Here is a 26,117-nt window from a genome sequence, read left to right as displayed (position 1 = left end):
ACTTCCCACGCTATGGTGTTTGTAAATTTTTGTGGAGCGATAATGGTCCTCATTTTGTTGAGAAAATTGTGGAATAGGTCATGAAGGGATTGGGAATTCAGCAAAAGTTCCATGCTGTATTTCATCTGCAGTCAGCAGGTCTTGTGGAAAGGTACAAAGCTACTTTGAAATTGAAGCTAGCAAAGATTGTGGCATCCACGTCTTTGAAATGGCCGGATGCTTTGCCTCTGGCATTGCTATCTATTACCCCATTCCTGAACTGGCCTCACACCTTATGAAGTGGTGTTTGGAAGGCCTATGAATATATGGGGAGTTCCTAAGCCTCGATTGTTACATGATGTACCTTGTATAATGATGAACGATTATTTGGCACGATTAACAAATGATTTACTTTCCATTCATCAGCAGGTTCGAGAAGTGCTCCCCGACAATTCCATTGGAGAGGCTCACAATCTTCGTCCTGGCGACTACGTGATGGTCCGGTCCTTTCAGAGAACAAGCAGCTTGGAGCCGAGGTGGCGTGGACCTGAGCAAGTGCTATTAGCGACTCATACGGCTGTGCGAGTTACGAACAAGAAACAGTGGGTGCATTCCACTCATTGTCGCCGTGTCTCTCCGGATCTGGTGAACCCAACTGTGTTGTCTGATTATCGAGACATCTTGGACGAGGAGAAGAGCCCAGCTGTTACGTCTACTGAATCAGAGGGAGCCTTCCCGGACCACACCGTCTCTGGTAGAAAGAGATACAAACTACGACCAAGAGAAGCAGTTGTTTTGTGCGAGACTGGTTGAGTTACCGCTCCAGGTTTGTGAAACGGAAGCCGGGAATATCAAGGGGGGGGATCAGTTCTGCCAAGTGTAGCGACACCCGTCTTGAATCTCGGAGAAGAAACCAACAGCTACCTCGGAGCTCAGCACTCATATTTTTATTTTTTAGTTGCTTTCATTTTGAGACATTTTGAACTTTGAACTATGGCATCTTCTACAATGCGAAATAAGAGAATTCTTGGTGCAGTATTCTTTGTTATGACAATTGTGGTGATAGCAGTAATAGCTTGGGTGGTAGAACTACTGGTGCCGGCAAGAGAACATTTATTGCCAACTACCCCAATTCCATCGGAACATTTTCATTTTACTTTGCCTTATCATGAAGAACCTACTTTAGAAAAACAATGGTTCAGGGTAGGCCTCAAGGGGTCCTTGATAGGTAAAAGAAACAGGGAGCGAATACTTAATAAATCGCTAGGGAGCAGAGGTAGTAGGTACAGATAGGAGTATTTATTTTACTCTTTTCTCAAGGGTATATATAAATAGTCATAATCTTTTTCAGGTGCTCAAGTGAATAGTGAGGTGCAGGAAGTGACATAAGTGAACAAAGTGAATGGACTGTCACACAACAACAACAAGGATAAAAACACAACAATTATATACAATTGGAAATAGTGAAATTCCTTGGGTAGGTCGACGGCGTTTCGATCTATATAGTTTTTAGATCTTCCTCAGGACAGATGAGCCTCCTGAAACTTGCCTTTGCTTGAATAGGCAAGGAAGAATCTTTGGTGGTGCAGCTGATTAATTGCCGTGGTTCCCAATGGGAGATTATGTCTTATTAAGAAGGTCTTCTAATAGTAGACAAAATGGTTGTGGCGCTCAGTCACTGCTGCTGGGACGAGGTAGCTACCTCGGAAGCGGCACTCGGACCCCCCTTCTCCTGCTGGAATCCTGCTGAATTAGTTTCAGGCATCTAATTGATCTTTACGGAAAGAATGCGCAAAAAGGACCCTTCGGATTAAATCGGAATTCCTTTTTTGACATATATATTTTTTAACTCATGCAGGACCCTCGTCCCAGCAGCAGTGACTGAGCGCCACAACCATTTTGTCTACTATTAGAAGACCTTCTTAATAAGACATAATCTCCCATTGGGAACCACGGCAATTAATCAGCTGCACCACCAAAGATTCTTCCTTGCCTATTCAAGCAAAGGCAAGTTTCAGGAGGCTCATCTGTCCTGAGGAAGATCTAAAAACTATATAGATCGAAACGCCGTCGACCTACCCAAGGAATTTCACTATTTCCAATTGTATATAATTGTTGTGTTTTTATCCTTGTTGTTGTTGTGTGACAGTCCATTCACTTTGTTCACTTATGTCACTTCCTGCACCTCACTATTCACTTGAGCACCTGAAAAAGATTATGACTATTTATATATACCCTTGAGAAAAGAGTAAAATAAAATACTCCTATCTGTACCTACTACCTCTGCTCCCTAGCGATTTATTAAGTATTCGCTCCCTGTTTCTTTTACCTATCAAGGACCCCTTGAGGCCTACCCTGAACCATTGTTTTTCTAAAGTATCTTCTTACCCCAGGTTCTACTATATGGGGTTCCCTTGTTTCTAACAAAAAAATTATCATGAAGAACGACACAGACAGACTTATCTGAATAATAGTTTCATCCAGATTCTGCATCACACCCATAATATGACGAACACTTCGAATTGTTGGGTATGTGGGATGTTGCCTGGACATCAAAAGAAAGGAGGCACTCCGCTTATCCCACTCCCATTCTCTCACAATGGTTCTTGTAATGCTTGGTATACTCTTCTATTCACTTTGCGATGGCCGACAAAAGGTGGACTAATTTTCCGACTTAATAAGGTCTGTTTTAATGACCGAGATGGTTATCCACAAGCTGAAGGAACTAAATTTGAATGGGAAGAATATTGATCAGATAATGTATCTTCCCCTCGAATTTATACTAACCAAAGAAATGTAAATATGTCCAGCCTGCATGTAATCACAGTTATTGATACGAAAGCTGATCTGTGTGTCCGAAATAAAGGTACAATCCCAGTAAGAAGAAGTGAATGTAACACTACTCTCACCTTTGACACTCCAAATGGTATTACTTTTGTGGCTTCACGAAACACTTACTTTATCTGTGGAAATAAAGGTTATCACCGTCTCCCTATAGGATGGTTAGGAACATGTTATATATCCTTTGTATTATCCCCTGTGTTTATTGCCCCACCTATGTACCATAATGATTTCGTTTTATATCATGATTTTATACTGAATAGAGTGAAAAGAGCATTAGCTCTCGATGATATAGACCAGACTGATACTTCTCTGCAGCAGTATGTCGATTATAATTTAGGTCTTTTCTCATTTGTTGGGGCTGCTTTAAATAGCAGAAAAATAAGACGACTGACACTGTTGTAGAAGCTGTTGCTAATGAGACAGTTTTCGCTTTAGGGAATTTAACTGAGGAACTTCAAATTACCAGAATTGTAACGCTTCAGAACCGAATGGTTCTAGATGTAGTGTTAGCTGATCGTGGGGGTGCATGCCGCATTATCGGAAGTAGTTGCTGCGTGTACGTGCCAGATAATTCACCCTCTGTATATTATGCAATTTCTAAATTACATAAGATAGCTCCTGAGATACATCCTGATAATGGTACTTGGACACTTTCGGATTGGTTTTGGACATTGCTTAGTACTTGGGGTTGGAAGCTGCTAATAATCCTATGTGTAATAATTGGGATACTGTTCTTTCCATGTCTCTGCATTCAGTGCGGCCCTATGTTATGTTCCATGTGCCTTTCTGCTTGTATCCCATCCAAACGAGCTATTGTTAAGAATGAACAAATGATTCATAGAGAAGTAGCAAACACTATGTCCATTAATATTGATGATGAATACCCTGATTATGTCCACTATGAGGTAGCTTCAGCTAAATGCTAAAAGGGTCGTCTGTCGTAATTTGACAGTGATCGGGTTAGCGTTAAGCTTTGCTACACAAATTTCCCCTTATCTTGACTATAGTGTTCGGAGGCCATTTTGAGAATACTGGCGTCCATTTTAGATGAACGTGCTGCCTCGTTGTCAGCATGTCCTTTTGTCCTTTCTCTGTACCACTGACCACCTAACTTGCCCAGCAACAGGCTATTTTTAGTATTGGTCAAGCTTGCACATGCGTAGTCAAACCCTCTGTACTAGTGGACAGTCTTCACTTAGGAATGTTCTTTAAAACTGACTAGTGGTGTTATAACTCCTCCCATGAGTTGGCTGTGTTCCAAAAATGACCTTATATGTACCTAACACTGAACAAATGTGTTCCGCCTACTCTTTTTATTACTGTAAAACTGTATAAAAGAGGTCTCTCACCGATGTTCGGTGTGATACTTCTTGCATTGCCGAAGGGTGCTGTAGGAATGTACCACCACCCCATGGGGTCTTAATAAACTTGTCTTTTGCATTTTCCAGTTTCCGTGCCAACGTCTGTTTTATGGTGTAGCGGGTTTTGCGGAATATGTAGGCCTGGAGAACCCAATACCACATGAGGAGCTTGTCACGTGATTCTATTCTCTTGAACTGTTAGAAATCCGCCTGCTAGGAATTTTTTAGTTTAACAGTAATAGGTCTCTCTACGAGACCTAAAAATCGCTATTTGCGAAATCGCATATTTGCGAGGAATTGCATTTAAGGAATCTCTATTTGAGATTCCTTAAATGCAATTCATTAACCAATTTTAAATTGCGAATTCGCAATATTTGGCCGCTATTTACCGCGAAGTCTGACTTCGTGGTAAATAGCAAAAACTGTGAAAAATGTACTTTTGTGCATTTTTCTCAGTTGTATGTTACAAACACACATGTCCTTTGGACATGTGTGTGCGCAGCATAAGTCTAAATTTGCATTTCAGGGGTGCTACAGGGTGTCCTTTGGACACAATTCAAACAACAAGAGAGTGTTAGTATCCACAACAGGCAAACTCTACTAGTCAGAATTAGTTGTATATACCACTAGGTTTAATAGACAGAGTTGTTATTGTCAGTTGGAAAAAATAGAGTGCACGTGTTTAAAGAACTAGCTAAAAGGACCCTCAGGCCCCAGTGAAACACTGGTAGCCAGTTGTCTTCATTGGGCCCCTTATATCGCTAGAGAGGTGAAAGTGAATCTAAAAAGAGTATACGCTACTCCTCAAAATTATTTACTAAGAGGGTAGCTCTAACTCTATTAAAAACAGTGATCGAAAACCATAGCTGGTTTTTCTGGACTACTCAGGGTTGTGCAAATTTGAACCAGATAGTCCCATTAGTGAAGTGAAAAGAAATTAATTAAAATACGGTCAACATGTTTCTGCCATTTGAGTTCAATTTGCTCGGAATTCGTCAGGACCAAGAAAAAAGGATGAACTCACTGTTCTGGGCACCCTAAAATGCGCAGATACAGAGAGTTGTGACATTTATTGATACGACCTGCAAGTGTCGAAGCGCCTAGTTGGACATTCTTCCCCCAAGCTGCTAAAGGCTCCTTCTTATAGGAGACACCATTTGATCTGTGAGGGTAGATAAAATGGAAGGAATCAGAATATGGAATATTCAGCTTTTGGCACCATAAAACTTATACTTCTACCCTATTATGGCTCTAATCACATGCACTTCTTTGTTCACACAAAATGTGTCTTTATTTCGAAGGTGGAGAGGTTGTACCTTCAAAATAGTAAAGTAGACCCGTTTTTATCGGGGTGTCCACCTTTCAAACAACGTTAACGAAAAAGACATTGCTTTATCTTGACAGATATTGTATACCGTGAGTATGATTACATAAAAACAGTGCTTCGATGTACCAAATGGTCATAAAAACTGGGTGAATTAGAAAACCCAACCAGATTACATTTAGAAAAACACACGCACACTTCTGCAAGAAGACGGTAGAGCACAGAACACTTCAAAAGGAGGTGAGCCTAATTATGCACTTACTACTCGTTTGGTGAAGATAAACTCCATGGGCAATGCGGCAGGAGGAATCTTCACGTTTGGGTGCTAGAAAGAAATATTTATAAACATGCATTTTAGCGTATTTCTAGGGACTGTAATAGTTTAAAAAAGAAATCTAATCTTGTGTTCCTGCTGGTAGAGGACTTACTTTCTACCAAACGACTCCATGCTGGAACACCTGAAAGCGACCACATCCGCCGCCCGTATCAATCAACGCGGTAATGGCGCCGTGTTCAAAATATACGCTTAGGACGTGCAATGCGTCCGGAGCGGTAACGTCAGTCACGTGACCCTTTAGGATCGCGTTATTTTTAAAGGAGCCACTTAATTTATCTACAAGAATAAGAGGCGATCTATGCACTGAAGGGAACTATGAGGGAGACCTTTAGGAATCTCATGATTTACGGAAAAGCCGCTTTGTTTGTCAACATAAAGCGATTATTGTGTAAAAGCTAGCAGTTGGACACCTCCAGAATCAGGGTAAACAGCCTGTTTGTGAAGTACATTCATATGCATTCATCCCCATTTGTTATTCACGCTAGAAGCAAAAATAAATGTGTCATAATGTTATTGATTTGTAGGTGAAACAAAAGTCCTAAGGTCTACTGTGTATGACGTGTGAGTAGATCACAGGGGGATGTAGTGTCTGCCATTTAACATCAGCAGCGCTGGATATACCGTTTGTCCACGCATAAACAGGGCCTCAATGACGACATCCCTTGGGGATCGGTAATGCGTCGATAAACGGCCCACCTTCATAATTAATATTCTAGTCCAGATTATCTGTCTATCAGCTCTGACAATACATGGTGCTTGTCTATCCAGTTAATATAACTAAACTATGTATGATCTACTCACACGTCATACACAGTAGACCTTAGGACTTTTGTTTCACCTACAAATCAATAACATTATGACACATTTATTTTTGCTTCTAGCGTGAATAACAAATGGGGATGAATGCATATGAATGTACTTCACAAACAGGCTGTTTACCCTGATTCTGGAGGTGTCCAACTGCTAGCTTTTACACAATAATCGCTTTATGTTGACAAACAAAGCGGCTTTTCCGTAAATCATGAGATTCCTAAAGGTCTCCCTCATAGTTCCCTTCAGTGCATAGATCGCCTCTTATTCTAGTAGATAAATAAAGTGGCTCCTTTAAAAATAACGCGATCCTAAAGGGTCACGTGACTGACGTTACCGCTCCGGACGCATTGCACGTCCTAAGCGTATATTTTGAACACGGCGCCATTACCGCGTTGATTGATACGGGCGGCGGATGTGGTCGCTTTCAGGTGTTCCAGCAGGGAGTCGTTTGGTAGAAAGTAAGTCCTCTACCAGCAGGAACACAAGATTAGATTTCTTTTTTAAACTATTACAGTCCCTAGAAATACGCTAAAATGCGTGTTTATAAATATTTCTTTCTAGCACCCAAACGTGAAGATTCCTCCTGCCGCATTGCCCATGGAGTTTATCTTCACCAAACGAGTAGTAAGTGCATAATTAGGCTCACCTCCTTTTGAAGTGTTCTGTGCTCTACCGTCTTCTTGCAGAAGTGTGCGTGTGTTTTTCTAAATGTAATCTGGTTGGGTTTTCTAATTCACCCAGTTTTTATGACCATTTGGTACATCGAAGCACTGTTTTTATGTAATCATACTCTCGGTATACAATATCTGTCAAGATAAAGCAATGTCTTTTTCGTTAACGTTGTTTGAAAGGTGGACACCCCGATAAAAACGGGTCTACTTTACTATTTTGAAGGTACAACCTCTCCACCTTCGAAATAAAGACACATTTTGTGTGAACAAAGAAGTGCATGTGATTAGAGCCATAATAGGGTAGAAGTATAAGTTTTATGGTGCCAAAAGCTGAATATTCCATATTCTGATTCCTTCCATTTTATCTACCCTCACAGATCCAATGGTGTCTCCTATAAGAAGGAGCCTTTAGCAGCTTGGGGGAAGAATGTCCAACTAGGCGCTTCGACACTTGCAGGTCGTATCAATAAATGTCACAACTCTCTGTATCTGCGCATTTTAGGGTGCCCAGAACAGTGAGTTCATCCTTTTTTCTTGGTCCTGACGAATGCTGAGCAAATTGAACTCAAATGGCAGAAACATGTTGACCGTATTTTAATTAATTTCTTTTCACTTCACTAATGGGACTATCTGGTTCAAATTTGCACAACCCTGAGTAGTCCAGAAAAACCAGCTATGGTTTTCGATCACTGTTTTTAATAGAGTTAGAGCTACCCTCTTAGTAAATAATTTTGAGGAGTAGCGTATACTCTTTTTAGATTCACTTTCACCTCTCTAGCGATATAAGGGGCCCAATGAAGACAACTGGCTACCAGTGTTTCACTGGGGCCTGAGGGTCCTTTTAGCTGGTTCTTTAAACACGTGCACTCTATTTTTTCCAACTGACAATAACAACTCTGTCTATTAAACCTAGTGGTATATACAACTAATTCTGACTAGTAGAGTTTGCCTGTTGTGGATACTAACACTCTCTTGTTGTTTGAATTATGAATACATAGGGGTATGAGAGTGTTTTTCTTATAACCCTTACTCTCTTGTTGATTATATTGTCCTTTGGACACCCCTGCACCCTTGAAATCGCAATTTCATTTTGCGAATCGCTATTTGCGATTAGCAAATTGCGAGTGTCTTCCCATTCAATCCTATGGGCCTCTAGGCCCATAGGAATGAATGGGGAGATATTCCTTAATTGCGACTCGCAATTTGCGAGTCGCAATTAAGGAATAATTGGAAATCGCTATTTCTTGAGTGATTTCCTGATGAATAGCATTTTGCTATTCCTTAATAGCAAATAGGTAAATTTCGCTATTAAGGAATCGCAAAATGTGTTATTCATGAATCTAGCTGCTGCTTAGCGCTGTCGCTGTGTTTGTTTATGTCATGGGGACTGGCTTTGCAATGTGGAACCTGCGGAGGTGCGATGGTTTTCATCTGGCTGACTACTGGTTGTTATTCTGTTTGTATTCAACACAAACAACACAGGGAGCCCAGAGGTCGGGCCCAGGCCCTCATCCGAGAAGCAAAACACGCTACTATGGCTTTAGCTCGAGTTACTGGGCAGGCAGTGAGATGTAACAGTGAAGAGATGACTTCCTCTCAGCTGGAATGCGCATGGTAGCCTGGTGCCAGCGGGCCTAGACTGGCAGCACATGTTCTGCCCGCTTTACAGCATGACTCAGTGTGGACGAGACCACAGACCTCTGTTGTGGAGGAATCCGTAGCTGCATCAGCGCTGGCACCCCCTCACAGCTCTGCCCCTTGGTCCTGCTCTGCTACTACATCCCAATTCTGATAATGCACCTAAGCACTGGAGAGCACTCCTGTGGTATCCCTGAAACAAAACACATCTCTTCCAATACACGCCAGAAAAACACGCTTCTCAACGAACATGGACACCTTCTGCCAGGTTTGTAGGCTGCATTAGTTTATCCCAATCCTGCATCACGCTTCAGTACTCACATTTCGGGGAAGGGAGCCATAGGCAAAACGGTGACAACCAGGGTCGGACAGGGACAGGAAATAGGCCCGGGCAGGCACCAAAATAAAAGTGGCTCCTATCAGTGTATTAGACAGCTGCAAAAGTGGCCCTGTATGGAAATTAGGGCAGTTTTGATATAGGCTGTATTGGTGTTTCGCAAGGTATGGAAGACTGCATAAATTTGAGCTTACTACAGGCTATGTTTGTTTTAATATAAGGGAAATCATCAGTGAACACTGGCCCAGCAGACCTTAAAACAGGCCCACAACCAGCTAAAACAAGCATTGCAATGCAATAGGTCTCGCATTGCAAGAGTTTGAGCTATTGGCATTGTAAATGACAATGCCTTTTATTTATGTGTCGCTTTTTAAAACATAAATAAAAGCATTGCCATTTACAATGCCAATGGCTTAAATTCTCGCAAATGCAAGACCTATTGCATTGTACATGCTTGTTTGTGATTGCCAGAAAAGGGCTTCAGCTGTTGTGTCTTGTTTAAAAGTTGAGTAGGCCAGATTTGATGTTACTGGGCTTGCGAGGCTGGCTGGCGCAAATTGCTTTTGTAGGATTGATGCGAGAAATCAGGATTGGGACTTGGAGTCCCCTTGAATAGTGAAGTTTGAGTCAGTGGGGCTTCCATTTGGGCATCTATTTGTGCTTTAAATGATGTTAGAAACTGGTCTGACAAAGCTCAACACCCATAGTCTGATGTGCTGTGTCTCCTGAACTCTTTAGATGCCGGTCGTTGCTCCACAGTAGTTGGTGGTCTGGCTTGAGTCCCTGTTTGCATAGATGGTAGCTGGTTGATGAAAGGTAAGAGTGGGGACTTGAGCTTGTATCAATTTGAACAGATGTCATATGGCAATTTTTCTGCAGGGGCGCACCCTTCATCTCAAAGTGTTGATAGAGCATAGGGTGGGGATTTCCTAGTATGAGTTTGCCCCCCCTGGTTCTTGGGACCTCTGAACCCATCAAGACCAGCCTGTTTAAGGATGTGGAGCGCCTTTTGTCTTCCTTCGGGCTCTTTCAAAGGTGGAGGGGGGGGAGGCTCTCGTGCGATTTAAAAAAAATAACTATGAAACCGGCCGCAAGAGGAAGGATGAGGAAGCTTGTCACGTGGCCTTTCCAGTGGCGTGTTGCCCCCCTGGCATGTCCGGTGATCCATCGTGGGGTGAGGTTGTGCTTGGATCAGACCACTGGACTCCAGCTGCTTGCTCCTGCGTTCCCCACCGCCTGCACTATCGAGTTGAGGTGGACAGGCATTCAAGGTTAACCCACACTTGCCACTAGTAGGGTCCACCTGCTGGTGCTAAGACACCATGGCTTCTACAGTCTAGCTGGGCCTTCTAAGGTCAAGCAGGGGAATGTGCTCCCGCAGGAGAGTGGTCTGAGGGCCTGGTCATAAGGCTGAACCTGGTTCCCCAGTTGCAAATTCGGCTGCTGTAGCCATAGTGCTGCATCCTCTCCCCCACTAAACATCATACTACCCCACTGAGAGAAACTTGTACTGCCTTCAGCTATAACCCAATTGTGCTGCGCTATAAACACCTGGATGGGACTCAATTCAAATTATGCCCCAGACTAGTAATATGCTGCCTGAAAAAAAGTTATAACATCTTGGAAAAAGCAAACACTGATTAAGTAAAGCATGTTAAATGTAAGCAGGAACAACGTGGTCTTAACAGGGCGCAATGAGGAGAAATGCTTTATTTCTCCTTGTTTTTGCTGTTGCAAAATGCAGCACACATAAAAACAGCAAAACGCCATACATGATTGTTTATGTACAGTAAGGTGTCACCCCCCAACGCCGTGTAGGAATTACCCCTGCAGCAAAGGGGTTAAGATTGTTTATGTGCAGGAAGGGATGCCTTCCTGCACATAAATAATCATTCCGCCACAACACACGCACCCTTGCACTATGGTGCAAGAGTGACTGCGTTGGTGGTAGACAGCTGAAATTATCACAAGCACAGGGGGTATCAGGGCTGCACCATATTGTTGTAAATTTGGTGCAGTCCTGCATTTCAGAAGTGGCGGAGCGTGGCATTAAGCCAAGAAGGCTAACGCTGCGCTCTCTCACTTCTTTGTCAATATGCTCAGTTGTTTAAAGAAAGACGACAAAACAAAAGTGTCGCTTCACTGGCAAACTCTGTAAAGGGGCCCTAATGTGTTTTGGTGTGAATAAAACCAATCTGGCCACTATGCGACCACTCTGACTTGCTTTATTTATTTAATTTTCCTATTTTTAACCTCTTTTCTCTCCACCCTGAGGCTGCACTTTGAAATGGGGGATGCAATGTCAGTATTTCTTCTCTGTTAGGTCTATTGTTATGTAAATTGGTATTAGTAAGGCTATTGGTTTCCTTCATGTTCTAGTTCGGAACTCTGTTGTGCCTTTTTAAACTCTACCGGTCTTTGTGCTCCTGGGCCCTTGGTACCCGCAGTTTATCTTCAGCCTACAAATAAAGAACTATTAAATTCTTTATGAGAAGAGTCTTCAATACTTTACAGACAATTGAAGCAAAATGGCTTCTTTGTTTTTTGGATCCATTTCATAGGGGAAGAGATGGGGGCAGCTGCCAGGGGCAGAGCGGAAGCAGACACTGTCCTTATCTTCCTTGTGTTAGAAGGAAGAGAGAGAGTAATTTTCCTTCTCTGTCCACCCCGCCCATTCTATAACGCCCAGGAAGGGCCGAACCTTATCAAAAGGCTTTCGCCATTTCTGCCGTCCTAGGACGCATTACTAAAAACAGAAAAGTAGGGGAACGGATTGCATAAAATTAACTAAGTAGGGGCAGGCCTTGCCCTCCTGATCCCTCCCACTTCGACCACCCGGGGGGCACTGAATACTGCCTGTTGTGGAAAACGATGTCCTGGGTTTTGGAATGACGGTGCAGCTGGTTCCCAGTGCTTTTGCTGGGTGCCTTCAAGACCCCCCGTGATGGGGAGACTCTTGCCCTCCCCAGCCCAAAACCTAGGGCCCGATTCACAGAACTAACTTAAGACAAAATCCTAAACTTGCTACCATTTTGGTATTCACAGAAGGCACTTACTCATTTCGGTATTCACAGAAGTTAGGAGTCCCAACTTTAGGTCTCCTAAATGCCTTCTGTGAAAACCGAAAGTCTTAAAGTCCTAACTTTACTACTCCTAAACTGAGAAAAATCCTAACTTTAAGACTTTCGGTATTCACAGAAGGCATTTAGTAGTCCTAAAGTTAGGACTCCTAACATCTGTGAATACCAAAATGATTAAGTGCCTTCTGTGAATACCACAATTAGTAAGTGCCTTCTGTGACTACCAAAATGGTAGTAAGTTTAGGATTTTGTCTTAAGTGAGTTCTGTGAATCGGGCCCCTAGGGTCTGGAAAGAATGTGGTAGGAGGGGAGTCACCCAAGGAGCCCACGAGGGCCAGCAAAGGCAGCAAAAAGAACAGGAGCTTACAAGGCCACCGCAAGCCACACCAAGGCCTAGCTGGGCCACTTCTGCGGACCCGGCTTTCACTACGCAGCTACGCCGCTGCGTTCAGGGCCCCCTCCCGAATGTCTGCCTACCTCCTGGTTGCCGTGCTACTCTTTGAAGCCGGTACTGGTCCCTGTGCCACGGCATCGACCCTCCTGGTGGACCGGGTGAGAGCTGGAGGAATGATCCACAGCCTCTGAAGGCTGCCCCAAGTTGTTCCGGAAGTGAAAGCGCAGAATGAGGAAGTCAGGCAGGTCAGGCACACAAATATTTAACCTGGTAAAACAAGCTGCTTAATGCTCCTTCAGGATAAGCCTGAAGGCTTCTCTCCACAGCTACCACTTTGAGAGGTTTCACTGGTTATCAAAGACCACTAAAACCACGATAAAGGTTGCCTGGTGTGCAATGTGCATCATTTAAATAAGTGTACACCATATACTAAGACATCCTCTTACAGTTTGTTTTTTACTTGGGTATTACATTGAGTGATATTATCCTCCGTTCTCTGAGTGGAAATCATTTTATATGATTTATTCAGATCGCCCCTCTCTCCCTCATCGCTCCTGTCACAGAACTACCGGGATATACATACTCAAAATGCCTACAGGTCATGCCTGACTCTCAGTTCAGGCCTGGTTGACTGCTGAGAGTAGAGATCATACCGCTTTGCGATACAGGCAGACCGTTATAGAAGACAATTCAAGTCTTGAGTAAGGAATGAGTCAATGCTATGGAAGACTGGTTATAGGATCTTCACACCGGTATTACTGTTTGATATGTAATGATATTACTACTCTGGTGATGATGGTGCTGTAGTGGAATGTCTAAAAAAATGTATCAGATGTTTAAAATGCCAATCAAGATATTTGAAAAAGAAGAACCTCTTCTTGGTGGATTGTTCCATAGCCATGAAAGTGACACTCTCTGAACCCATTCTGTAGAGGAATATACAATAGTACAACACACTCCTTTTTCAAACAATGTTGATAGGTTGTCAAACTTGGAAACAGACGTCTCCACCTTGTCTCTACATGATCCTGTGACAGAAAACATTGCAGTATATTCTACCCAAGAAAACAACTGAGGTTGTTGTCAACATTATTATCAATCACCAGAGCCTCTGATTATTAAATAGCTTCATAGCCCCAGAGATGGACTCTTTATGTACCGATTGTATTGTAGTCAGGCGTTAACGTTCTCCCTTCTTAACACATAAGCATCAACAATGAAAAGATGTAAAAAACAAATTACAATGTAAAAAGATTTTTTGCATACGAAATTTCCACTTGTGTTATTTCACCGTAAATATTTACTTCTTGGGTTGTCTTGCAGGAATTTAATTTCTATTTCAGATTTATATTTCTAAGAGAAAGAAGAGAACTTCATTTTCTGTTTGCATGTAAAAAACAAGCATTAGCATAGACATTAGGTCTCGCCTTTGGGACCTTATAAATGTTTAGCCATGCAACAGTTGATCTGCATAACTAAATACTTATAAGGTCCCAAAGGCGAGACCTATTGGCTATGCCAATGATTGTTTAAAACGCATTTTTTGGTTCAGTTGTGCGCAACTAAAGGCCGTTTCCCAAAGGGAGATTACAGGAAACTGCAGACTTTTTTTTCTAGGTGTACTCAGGCAACATGGAACAGTAAATCAATTTTCCCTCCGGCAGGCTGCACGGGTAGGTTTGTTCACCCACTCTCCGTCGAAGGCTTTCCACAGCCAGCCTGGTTTCCCATCAATCGAACAATGCTTTACTTGGGTTTCGTGTGTGGACACGGAGGGGGGGGGCGAGACAGACTGACAGACACACACACACACACACACTTCATTTCTACATGTATTATTATGCTCTGTTCCATTGAAGTTATTTTATGCAACTTTATTTTATTTCGTGCTATTAACAATCAAGTTGTAAAAATGTTTTTCCTTTCCGTGTCTGAGACGGTTGCCATGACAGTATAAACAATTCCTTCAAGGCGCCGAGCTATGTGAGCAAGGTGGTTTAACCACCGGAACCCATCAGGAGCCTATCTGTGCAATGAATCCTTAATATTTTCACCCAGTGTGTAAGCCTGAGCGAGAACGAGAGAAAAAGAAAGAAAAGGGGGGGGGGGATTAAGATAGCTGTGCACCAACTGTCTGGAACACTAGACCGTCCAATCAAAAAATTCAAGTTCGAAAATCTTTATTCGAATTCGAAGAATTCATAAAAGCACATCATAATTTTACATATTATTATAAAATCCTTAAAAATATCACAAAATTGACTTAATGCACCATAATAAACGCTGTACAGTTTAGCAAAACTACCATACAAAAGATAGTCAAGGGTTGTTCATCGTCCTCCGGGCTCGAGTAGCAACTCTCAGAAAAGGGCAAGTGTGAAAAATGATTTCTTCATTTTCTGGGGAAAGCATCATCTGGTAAGATTGTTCTAAGGAAACAGGTCTATGTTTTTAAAAAAAAGGAGTTAGAAGCCATTTGATATATTTTAAATAATATTTACAAAAGAAGAGGAAGTGCAAGTCAGTTTGTGTGCTCACTCCATCACAGGGGCATAGTGGATTTGCGAGATTTGTCCAATTGCCAAGAGGAAAACATAACAACATTTTTACAGTTCCTGCTCTCAGCCAAAATAAAAGGCTTCTTTCCCAATTAGTCATTGATAGGGTAAGATAAATTGGTAGGGGGAACCTATAACATTCATTCTTACATCATTAACTCTTGGATATTAGGTTACAAGTAACCCTCCTGCACAGCAGATATTTACATATCTGAAAGGAAAAAAAAAATATTGGAAACATCTCTAGTTTTCCATATCTGAGACGTAAAAGGCATGCCTCTTAAACTCCAGTGTTTAAATATCCCACAATTTGCGATTAAGATTCCATCTTGTTTTTTTTTTTAATAAGTTGTACTTTTTGTTTTACTTTCAGTAATATTGGTTGGATGAAAACTTTAAGAAAAATACTTTAATGAAATATCTATCCTTTCTTCTTTCACCTTTGATGAGTGGGGAGATGGTGATAGATCTTGGTACTGTGTCTGGTAGAAATCGCACCTAAGCACTTTATTGGCAAGAAGTGTGTGGGAATTACAAACCGACAGGGTCTGCAGACTGGTAAAGTAAGTTAGAATAAAAAAATATATTCAGAGAAAGACATTAAATGATCAAGGGCCCTCTTTGACCTCAAGTGATCCCCAATAGTAGCGAGCGTGAGACCGGATTCCAAATACCCCAAAGAGTTTGAATTCCCGCACGGCTATTTAGCCTTCCATCTTTCCGCGATCTGTAAAACGGGGTATCATTATTTACAGGGCTTAGAAATGGCAGAAAGGGCAATGAAGCACTACAAGGAAAAGTTACTAAACTGACCCAAGAATGCACTTTGGAATGGTGCAACCCAACCATAACATGTAGCCGTGCACCGCGTGACACCTCCCCCTCCTGCAGCGAAGGAGCTCCCAGGGTCGAAGCCCTCCAAGACCCCTGTGTCCAGCTGGACCCTCCCCTGGCGGGGGGGGCTCAGAACTACTCTTGTCCGCTGTGGGAACGGAAAGAGGACCCGATGGGCCAGGCCAGGATGTGGCTTTTAGCCTCGCCTTGGGTCATCGCCATGCGGAAACTGAAAGTTCAAGAGTGCAATCTCTGCGGTGTTGTGGGAGCCGAGGCCTTCACATGTGAAGGCGCTTACACTAAGCATGGGCGAATTTTGCGAATCTCGCGTTCGCGAATTTTGCGGATTTGCGAATTCGCAATCCGCAAAATCCACGAATTCTCGCGAATTTGCGGATTTTTTTTTTGTGTTCGCAAGTGTTTCTACCAGTTCGCGAGGATTTGGTACTAGTTCGCAATTGCGAACTTACTTGTCGGCTCGCAACGGTCGCGACTATGTTGTTTCTACGTCTGGTTCATCATCACAGCCTCCCAGCACCCTCTGTTTCACCACTGGCACCCTCTCTTTGACCCATGCCACCCTCTGTTACATCAATGCCACCCTCTGGTTCATCATCACTGTAGAAGATGGGGGGGGGGAAAGCAAGCCCACCTGCCCTGCTTGAACTGACATGAATTAATTTGGGGTTAGTTTATTAACAACACCTGCCCTGCCCCAACTGACAATAATGAATTAGGGGCTAATTAATGTGTCACTGAAAGAATTTCAAGTTCCAGCCTGGCACCTGCTTGTCTGCTCCTTTAGCTGTAAATCAGGACCTTTGTGGCATACAGTTAAGGTCAGAGCAGGGTCACACAATAGTTGCAAGCAGGCAACCGAATTCTGGAGGGCCCCCTCTGGAAGCACTACAGAGAATCGTTACAAATCATGAGGTTGACCTTTTGCACCTGCTCATTGCTTTTGCTTTTGCTGAAATCGTTTTTCGGTTTTTTTGCGCTATTCGCGGGGCGCGGCGTCGTGCGAAACCGACCGCGGAAGCCGCCAATTCGTGCGAATGAGCATTTTATTTTTTTGCGGCTTGTTGTTTCGCGAGTTTTTTCAAGCCAGGCGCCGTGAAGCTGCCCAGGCACTTGAGGGCCGCAGCGGCGGCGGGGAGTAGTGCTGGACCCAGTGCCAGGACAGCATGCAGGAGATTGAGGGGGGAGCAGGTGACGCGACGGGAGATATTCAGCCCGGAGGAAGTGGGCGCGCTGGTCTACTTCGTCCAGCGCCGCCTGCCCAGGACCATCGCGGGAGGCGGCAGGATCGCGGCCGGCGGCTACAACATGTGGGAGCGCCGGAAGCGGTGGGAGAAGGTGTACTGGGCCATATCCCACCTCTACGGGGTCCAGCGCACCTACAGCCAGGTCACCCATCGCTGGACGGACCTCCTGGACCGCGAGCGCGACCTGCTGGACCAGCTCGGCTTGGAGATCCCCGGGCTTGGTGAGTAGTAGTAGCCATTTAATCACTCACTACTATGATGCTTTCTCCTGCTCTGTGTTGTTGTATTGCAAATATTTGTTTTTTACATGGAGCAAGCCAATAATGCCGCTGATGACTATTACATTGTAGTTAAATTATATTTCAAAATCTTCTGTGCATTTCAGGTGCACTGCTCTCCTTCTCAGTGGCGTTACTACTATGCTTATTTGTTTTCTATTTCGTGGTCTCATTGGCCTGAGTAACTATTATGTATGAGTGTACTTTACGGAACTGCGTAATGCTAGACACTAGGGGGCAGATTACATTTACAAGCCCCTTGCGCCACGTTTACGTTGCCTTGCGTGACGCAACAGCGGCGTAAACGTGCCGCATCCCTGCGAGTCATTTACAGCATGACGCATCTAGGGAGATGCGTCACGTTATAAAGCCATGGGCCTGCACCACAATGGGTGCGTTCCTAGTACGCAGGGTGGGCGGTCCGGCGGCTGTGCGCCTCGCAAAATTGCCTGCATGAAATCTACAAGATTTAACGCAGGCACTTCTGCGACGCTGCTACGTCAATTCAATTCCTTATGTCTGCTCGAAGCAGGCGAAAGGACTGACACAGCATGTTAAGTATTGGGTGGCCCTGAGCATTACTGGAGTTGCATTGCGTTGGCGACGTGACTCCAGCGATGCGCCGCTCTTACGTGACGAGATGCGTCACGCAAGGGCCTACCCTTGCGCCAGGGCGCGCCGCATTGTAAATGAGGCGCATCTGCCGTGTCGCAAGGGTAGTTTTGCGTGACGCATTTGATCTGGCGCATCTCTGGAGATGCGCCAGAACGCGTAAGTAAGTATGCCCCTAAGGGGCAGAATTGCAATTACCGTCGCATCCCTGCAAAGTAGCAGGGATGCGCCATTAATTGTGCGGCCCGCTACCACCACCAAACATGGTGCGCCGTATTTGCAATGCGGCGCACCATGGGCCCAAAACGTCACCGAAGCTTTACTGCTGGAGTTGCGTCGCAACGATGGCGCAGCTCCAGCAATGCTCTGGGGTACCCTATCTCCCCAATGCTGGGTCAAGCCGTACGTCTGCTTCAAGCAGGTGCAGGGTTTGTGTGACGCATCATTGTCCTAAAGGTGACTGATTGAAATTTTGTAGATTTCCCTCAGCCACTTTTAGGATGTGTTCCAGCGCAGGAATGCCCTCCCTTGCGCCGGAACGCCCCCTGATGGCGCAGGGCTTTATAACGGGATGCATCTCCCAAATGCGTCACGTTGTTATAAAATTATACGCCGCACCATGGCGCCCTTTTTAGGTCTCGGGTAAAGACGCGCGGAAGCGCGTCTCCGCCGAGATCTTATGTCACCGAGCGTGCTTCCCAGGAGACACTCCTGGCCGCGCGCAGGCGATTCTAAACTGGCACGCGCATTAGTACGAGCGCTGCGCGAGGCTCCCACACAACACACGCATACATAGAAACAGAAGCGCTCACGCACGCACATACATACAGAACCCCCCCACTCATACACACACACACACACACACACACACACACACACACACACACACACACACACACGCGCGCGCGCGCACCGGCCCCCCCTCTCCCCTTTAACTTACTGTGGCAATCTGGGGGACTCCGCTCTCCGCACCGGCAGGGAGAGTTGACGCTGCGGCTCCTATCCTGGGACTCCCTCTTGGTCAAGGGAGCCCCGCAACACGCGTGCAACGTCCTGTTGTCGGCCCCGGGGGCTCTCCACGCTCGCAGGAGCCCCGGGCCGCTCCACGCATTTCCTCCGCCTGCCTCCTCTTCCGGTCCGGACGCGGCTCCGCCCCCGCCACAGGCGACCTTGCCTGACTTCCGGTGTGGCCGCGGCGGAATTCCGGGGGCAGTAAGAGTTATTGTATATTTGGCTGCTACATGAAAGCGTGTCCATCTGCCACTGACATTTAAATTTACTAAAAATATGTGAATATGCCCTAAATCCAAATGTAAATTTAATTTAGCTAAAAACTATTATTATTTTAAGTGAAATTAATGTTTTCATGTAAATCAGAACCCATGCTGAACAGTTTGTTTCGGCATTACTGTTTGCATGTCATATTTTTATCTTTTTGAAGGAAATGTACTACTTTTGAGTAGAGAAGTAGTCTAAAGCGTGATTTAACACATGCTGCTCAAAATGTGAACTTGGCGTGGTACAGACAGCTTCAGTGTGTTTCCTTGTTTTCTCTGTTTTGACATTATGCACTAGTTCTAGCTGTGGAAGGAAGCTGTAGTGAGTGCAGAGTAGTGAGTGTGAGTAGTGAGTGTGAGTAGTGAGTGCAGAGTAGTGAGTGCAGAGTAGTGAGTGCAGAGTGCAGAGTAGTGAGTGCAGAGTAGTGAGTGCAGAGTAGTGAGTGCAGAGTAGTGAATGCAGAGTAGTGAGTGCAGAGTGCAGAGTAGTGAGTGCAGAGTAGTGAGTGCAGAGTAGTGAATGCAGAGTAGTGAGTGCAGAGTGCAGAGTAGTGAGTGCAGAGTAGTGAGTGCAGAGTGCAGAGTAGTGAGTGCAGAGTGCAGAGTAGTGAGTGCAGAGTGCAGAGTAGTGAGTGCAGAGTAGTGAGTGCAGAGTAGTGAGTGCAGAGTAGTGAGTGCAGAGTGCAGAGTAGTGAGTGCAGAGTGCAGAGTAGTGAGTGCAGAGTAGTGAGTGCAGAGTAGTGAGTGCAGAGTAGTGAGTAGTGAGTGCAGAGTAGTGAGTGCAGAGTGCAGAGTAGTGAGTGCAGAGTAGTGAGTGCAGAGTGCAGAGTAGTGAGTGCAGAGTAGTGAGTGCAGAGTAGTGAGTGCAGAGTAGTGAGTGCAGAGTAGTGAGTGCAGAGTAGTGAGTGAAGAGTAGTGAGTGCAGCGTAGTGAGTGCAGAGTAGTGAGTGCAGAGTGCAGAGTAGTGAGTGCAGAGTAGTGAGTGCAGAGTAGTGAGTGCAGAGTAGTGAGTGCAGAGTGCAGAGTAGTGAGTGCAGAGTAGTGAGTGCAGAGTAGTGAGTGCAGAGTAGTGAGTGCAGAGTAGTGAGTGCAGAGTAGTGAGTGCAGAGTAGTGAGTAGTGAGTGCAGAGTAGTGAGTGCAGAGTGCAGAGTAGTGAGTGCAGAGTGCAGAGTAGTGAGTGCAGAGTAGTGACTGCAGAGTAGTGAGTGCAGCGTAGTGAGTGCAGAGTAGTGAGTGCAGAGTGCAGAGTAGTGAGTGCAGAGTAGTGAGTGCAGAGTAGTGAGTGCAGAGTAGTGAGTGCAGAGTGCAGAGTAGTGAGTGCAGAGTAGTGAGTGCAGAGTAGTGAGTGCAGAGTAGTGAGTAGTGAGTGCAGAGTAGTGAGTGCAGAGTAGTGAGTAGTGAGTGCAGAGTAGTGAGTGCAGAGTGCAGAGTAGTGAGTGCAGAGTGCAGAGTAGTGAGTGCAGAGTGCAGAGTAGTGAGTGTAGAGTAGTGAGTGCTGAGTAGTGAGTAGTGAGTGCAGAGTAGTGAGTAGTGAGTGCAGAGTAGTGAGTAGTGAGTGCAGAGTAGTGAGTGCAGAGTAGTGAGTGCAGAGTGCAGAGTAGTGAGTGCAGAGTGCAGAGTAGTGAGTGCAGAGTGCAGAGTAGTGAGTGCAGAGTAGTGAGTGCAGAGTAGTGAGTAGTGAGTGCAGAGTAGTGAGTGCAGAGTAGTGAGTGCAGAGTAGTGAGTGCAGAGTAGTGAGTGCAGAGTAGTGAGTGCAGAGTAGTGAGTAGTGAGTGCAGAGTAGTGAGTGCAGAGTGCAGAGTAGTGAGTGCAGAGTGCAGAGTAGTGAGTGCAGAGTAGTGAGTGCAGAGTAGTGAGTGCAGAGTAGTGAGTGCAGAGTAGTGAGTGCAGAGTAGTGAGTGCAGAGTAGTGAGTAGTGAGTGCAGAGTAGTGAGTAGTGAGTGCAGAGTAGTGAGTAGTGAGTGCAGAGTAGTGAGTAGTGAGTGCAGAGTAGTGAGTGCAGAGTAGTGAGTGCAGAGTAGTGAGTGCAGAGTGCAGAGTAGTGAGTGCAGAGTAGTGAGTGCAGAGTGCAGAGTAGTGAGTGCAGAGTAATGAGTGCAGAGTAATGAGTGCAGAGTAGTGAGTGCAGAGTAGTGAGTGCAGAGTAGTGAGTGCAGAGTAGTGAGTGCAGAGTAGTGAGTGCAGAGTAGTGAGTGCAGAGTGCAGAGTAGTGAGTGCAGAGTAGTGAGTGCAGAGTAGTGAGTGCAGAGTGCAGAGTAGTGAGTGCAGAGTAGTGAGTGCAGAGTAGTGAGTGCAGAGTAGTGAGTGCAGAGTAGTGAGTGCAGCGTAGTGAGTGCAGAGTAGTGAGTGCAGAGTAGTGAGTGCAGAGTAGTGAGTGCAGAGTAGTGAGTGCAGAGTGCAGAGTAGTGAGTGCAGAGTAGTGAGTGCAGAGTAGTGAGTGCAGAGTAGTGAGTGCAGAGTAGTGAGTGCAGAGTAGTGAGTAGTGAGTGCAGAGTAGTGAGTGCAGAGTGCAGAGTAGTGAGTGCAGAGTGCAGAGTAGTGAGTGCAGAGTAGTGAGTGCTGAGTAGTGAGTAGTGAGTGCAGAGTAGTGAGTAGTGAGTGCAGAGTAGTGAGTGCAGAGTAGTGAGTGCAGAGTGCAGAGTAGTGAGTGCAGAGTGCAGAGTAGTGAGTAGTGAGTGCAGAGTAGTGAGTGCAGAGTAGTGAGTGCAGAGTGCAGAGTAGTGAGTGCAGAGTGCAGAGTAGTGAGTGCAGAGTGCAGAGTAGTGAGTGCAGAGTAGTGAGTGCAGAGTAGTGAGTGCAGAGTAGGGAGTGCAGAGTAGTGAGTGCAGAGTAGTGAGTAGTGAGTGCAGAGTAGTGAGTGCAGAGTAGTGAGTGCAGAGTAGTGAGTGCAGAGTAGTGAGTGCAGAGTAGTGAGTGCAGAGTAGTGAGTAGTGAGTGCAGAGTAGTGAGTGCAGAGTGCAGAGTAGTGAGTGCAGAGTGCAGAGTAGTGAGTGCAGAGTAGTGAGTGCAGAGTAGTGAGTGCAGAGTAGTGAGTGCAGAGTCCAGAGTAGTGAGTGCAGAGTAGTGAGTAGTGAGTGCAGAGTAGTGAGTAGTGAGTGCAGAGTAGTGAGTAGTGAGTGCAGAGTAGTGAGTGCAGAGTGCAGAGTAGTGAGTGCAGAGTAGTGAGTGCAGAGTGCAGAGTAGTGAGTGCAGAGTAGTGAGTGCAGAGTGCAGAGTAGTGAGTGCAGAGTAATGAGTGCAGAGTAATGAGTGCAGAGTAGTGAGTGCAGAGTAGTGAGTGCAGAGTAGTGAGTGCAGAGTAGTGAGTGCAGAGTAGTGAGTGCAGAGTAGTGAGTGCAGAGTAGTGAGTGCAGAGTGCAGAGTAGTGAGTGCAGAGTAGTGAGTGCAGAGTAGTGAGTGCAGAGTGCAGAGTAGTGAGTGCAGAGTAGTGAGTGCAGAGTAGTGAGTGCAGAGTAGTGAGTGCAGAGTAGTGAGTGCAGAGTAGTGAATGCAGAGTAGTGAGTGCAGCGTAGTGAGTGCAGAGTAGTGAGTGCAGAGTAGTGAGTGCAGAGTAGTGAGTGCAGAGTGCAGAGTAGTGAGTGCAGAGTAGTGAGTGCAGAGTAGTGAGTGCAGAGTAGTGAGTAGTGAGTGCAGAGTAGTGAGTGCAGAGTGCAGAGTAGTGAGTGCAGAGTGCAGAGTAGTGAGTGCAGAGTAGTGAGTGCAGAGTAGTGAGTGCAGAGTAGTGAGTGCAGAGTAGTGAGTGCAGCGTAGTGAGTGCAGAGTAGTGAGTGCAGAGTGCAGAGTAGTGAGTGCAGAGTAGTGAGTGCAGAGTAGTGAGTGCAGAGTAGTGAGTGCAGAGTAGTGAGTGCAGAGTAGTGAGTGCAGAGTAGTGAGTAGTGAGTGCAGAGTAGTGAGTGCAGAGTGCAGAGTAGTGAGTGCAGAGTGCAGAGTAGTGAGTGCAGAGTAGTGAGTGCAGAGTAGTGAGTGCAGAGTAGTGAGTAGTGAGTGCAGAGTAGTGAGTAGTGAGTGCAGAGTAGTGAGTAGTGAGTGCAGAGTAGTGAGTGCAGAGTAGTGAGTGCAGAGTGCAGAGTAGTGAGTGCAGAGTAGTGAGTGCAGAGTGCAGAGTAGTGAGTGCAGAGTAGTGAGTGCAGAGTAGTGAGTGCAGAGTAGTGAATGCAGAGTAGTGAGTGCAGAGTAGTGAGTGCAGAGTAGTGAGTGCAGAGTAGTGAGTGCAGAGTAGTGAGTAGTGAGTGCAGAGTAGTGAGTGCAGAGTAGTGAGTGCAGAGTAGTGAGTGCAGAGTAGTGAGTGCAGAGTAGTGAGTGCAGAGTGCAGAGTAGTGAGTGCAGAGTAGTGAGTGCAGAGTAGTGAGTGCACAGTAGTGAGTGCAGAGCAGTGAGTGCAGAGTAGTGAGTGCAGAGTAGTGAGTGCAGAGTAGTGAGTGCAGAGTAGTGAGTAGTGAGTGCAGAGTAGTGAGTGCAGAGTGCAGAGTAGTGAGTGCAGAGTGCAGAGTAGTGAGTGCAGAGTAGTGAGTGCAGAGTAGTGAGTGCAGAGTAGTGAGTGCAGAGTGCAGAGTAGTGAGTGCAGAGTAGTAAGTGCAGAGTAGTGAGTAGTGAGTGCAGAGTAGTGAGTAGTGAGTGCAGAGTAGTGAGTAGTGAGTGCAGAGTAGTGAGTGCAGAGTGCAGAGTAGTGAGTGCAGAGTAGTGAGTGCAGAGTGCAGAGTAGTGAGTGCAGAGTAATGAGTGCAGAGTAGTGAGTGCAGAGTAGTGAGTGCAGAGTAGTGAGTGCAGAGTAGTGAGTGCAGAGTAGTGAGTGCAGAGTGCAGAGTAGTGAGTGCAGAGTAGTGAGTGCAGAGTAGTGAGTGCAGAGTAGTGAGTGCAGAGTAGTGAGTGCAGAGTAGTGAGTGCAGAGTAGTGAGTAGTGAGTGCAGAGTAGTGAGTGCAGAGTGCAGAGCAGTGAGTGCAGAGTGCAGAGTAGTGAGTGCAGAGTAGTGAGTGCAGAGTAGTGAGTGCAGAGTAGTGAGTGTGCAGAGTAGTGAGTGTGCAGAGTAGTGAGTGTGCAGAGTAGTGAGTGTGCAGAGTGAGTGTGCAGAGCAGTGAGTGCAGGTGCAGAGTGGTGTGTGCTGTTTAGTGCAGAGTGCTGTGTATTGGCAATGTAAATGACAATGCCATTTATTTATGATTTAAAGAAAAAAAAAGAAATGTCATGGGCAATGCCAATTGCTCTACCTTTAATGATGCCGAGACCATTGCATTGCAAATGCTTGTTTGTTTAGCTGCTGCGTCACAAAAGTCACGCAAGAACGGCGCAAAAGAGCCGCAAGGGGCTTAAATCTGCCCCTTCCTTTGTACCCCTGACAATAAGAAAAATAGTGGCAGTGGATTGATAGTTTGACTATTTAAATGACTGGTAATGTAGCAGGCAACTGTTAGTGTTGTCACTGATCTGACTGAAATCACAATGGAGTTTGTCTGTCACTTTGCGTCTTGCCTGCGGACTGCTGCCTGCCAGTCCTAGGTGAACGTTTCAGTACTTTGTTTAGTGAGTTACGTGACTTTCGAAGTCACAGGTCCGCAAATAAATGAAAACTAACCCTAATCAATATAATTTCGCGGAAATATTTTGTTATTGTTCTTTTGAAATGTTTGATTTGGTTGACATTGACAAGCAACAATCATCCATGTTTTCTGTTCTTTCTTTCATGTTGTACGTCAGCTCCCCCCAGGGGCGAGAGGAGGACACAGGAGCAGCAGGCGGCGGATGCTGTTCAACAGGGCCAGGATCGGGCAGGCGAGGGCTCCTCTGCTGGCCCCAGTAAGTTTTCATTTTAGACTAGTACCTATTTTTCCTAGCGTTCCTCATTTGACTTTTTTCAAAATTGTCTTTGCTCTTCTTGTAGACTGTATCTAAATTCTTATCCTGCCTCTACTATGACTCCCTGTGGTATTACTAGATTATTCTTATTAGTCTGTCTGTGTAGCTAACTAAGATTGCACGGTTGGCGAAACTCCCATGATTCTAGTCAGCAATAGCTCTATCAACTTAGTGCAGTCCTCTGGGATTGTCCATAATGTCTTTTGAAGTGTTCTATCTGGACTCATGCTTGCAAAAATTGCAAAACCTTTCGCTCAGTCACTCTAGTCTGGACCAAAAAACACAGATTGTATTTAAGTTTAAAAGCTTTATTAAAAGTAAACACATTTATTAAAATGAAGTCATAATAAAACTAAACGTTTAACTGATAATGGAAAGGTGGTTAGTGCTGACGATTAATTGAAGACATTTCTTGTGGTCGAGCCGAGCTCTCACCTGGTTTCAACTTGATCTTGTTGTTAGAAGTCCATCTTCTGTCTGTGTGGAGAAAAATGGTGCGTGTTAAAAAAACAGCCTTCATCAGTTGTGCCAAAAAGTGCAGCAAGACAACCTTCCCTGGAAAAAGGGACATTTTTTTTAACTTTAACGTAGACAGTCACAAATTACATTGTTTTCACATGTCTTCATTCCTAGACCAAAGACTAGTGAGTGCTTTATTCTAAC

Source organism: Lissotriton vulgaris, chromosome 4_1 (assembly GCF_964263255.1).
Source record: "Lissotriton vulgaris chromosome 4_1, aLisVul1.2, whole genome shotgun sequence".
NCBI lineage: Eukaryota > Metazoa > Chordata > Amphibia > Caudata > Salamandridae > Lissotriton > Lissotriton vulgaris.
The sequence above is the reverse complement of the archived record's forward strand: the minus strand, read 5'-3'. Positions refer to the sequence as shown.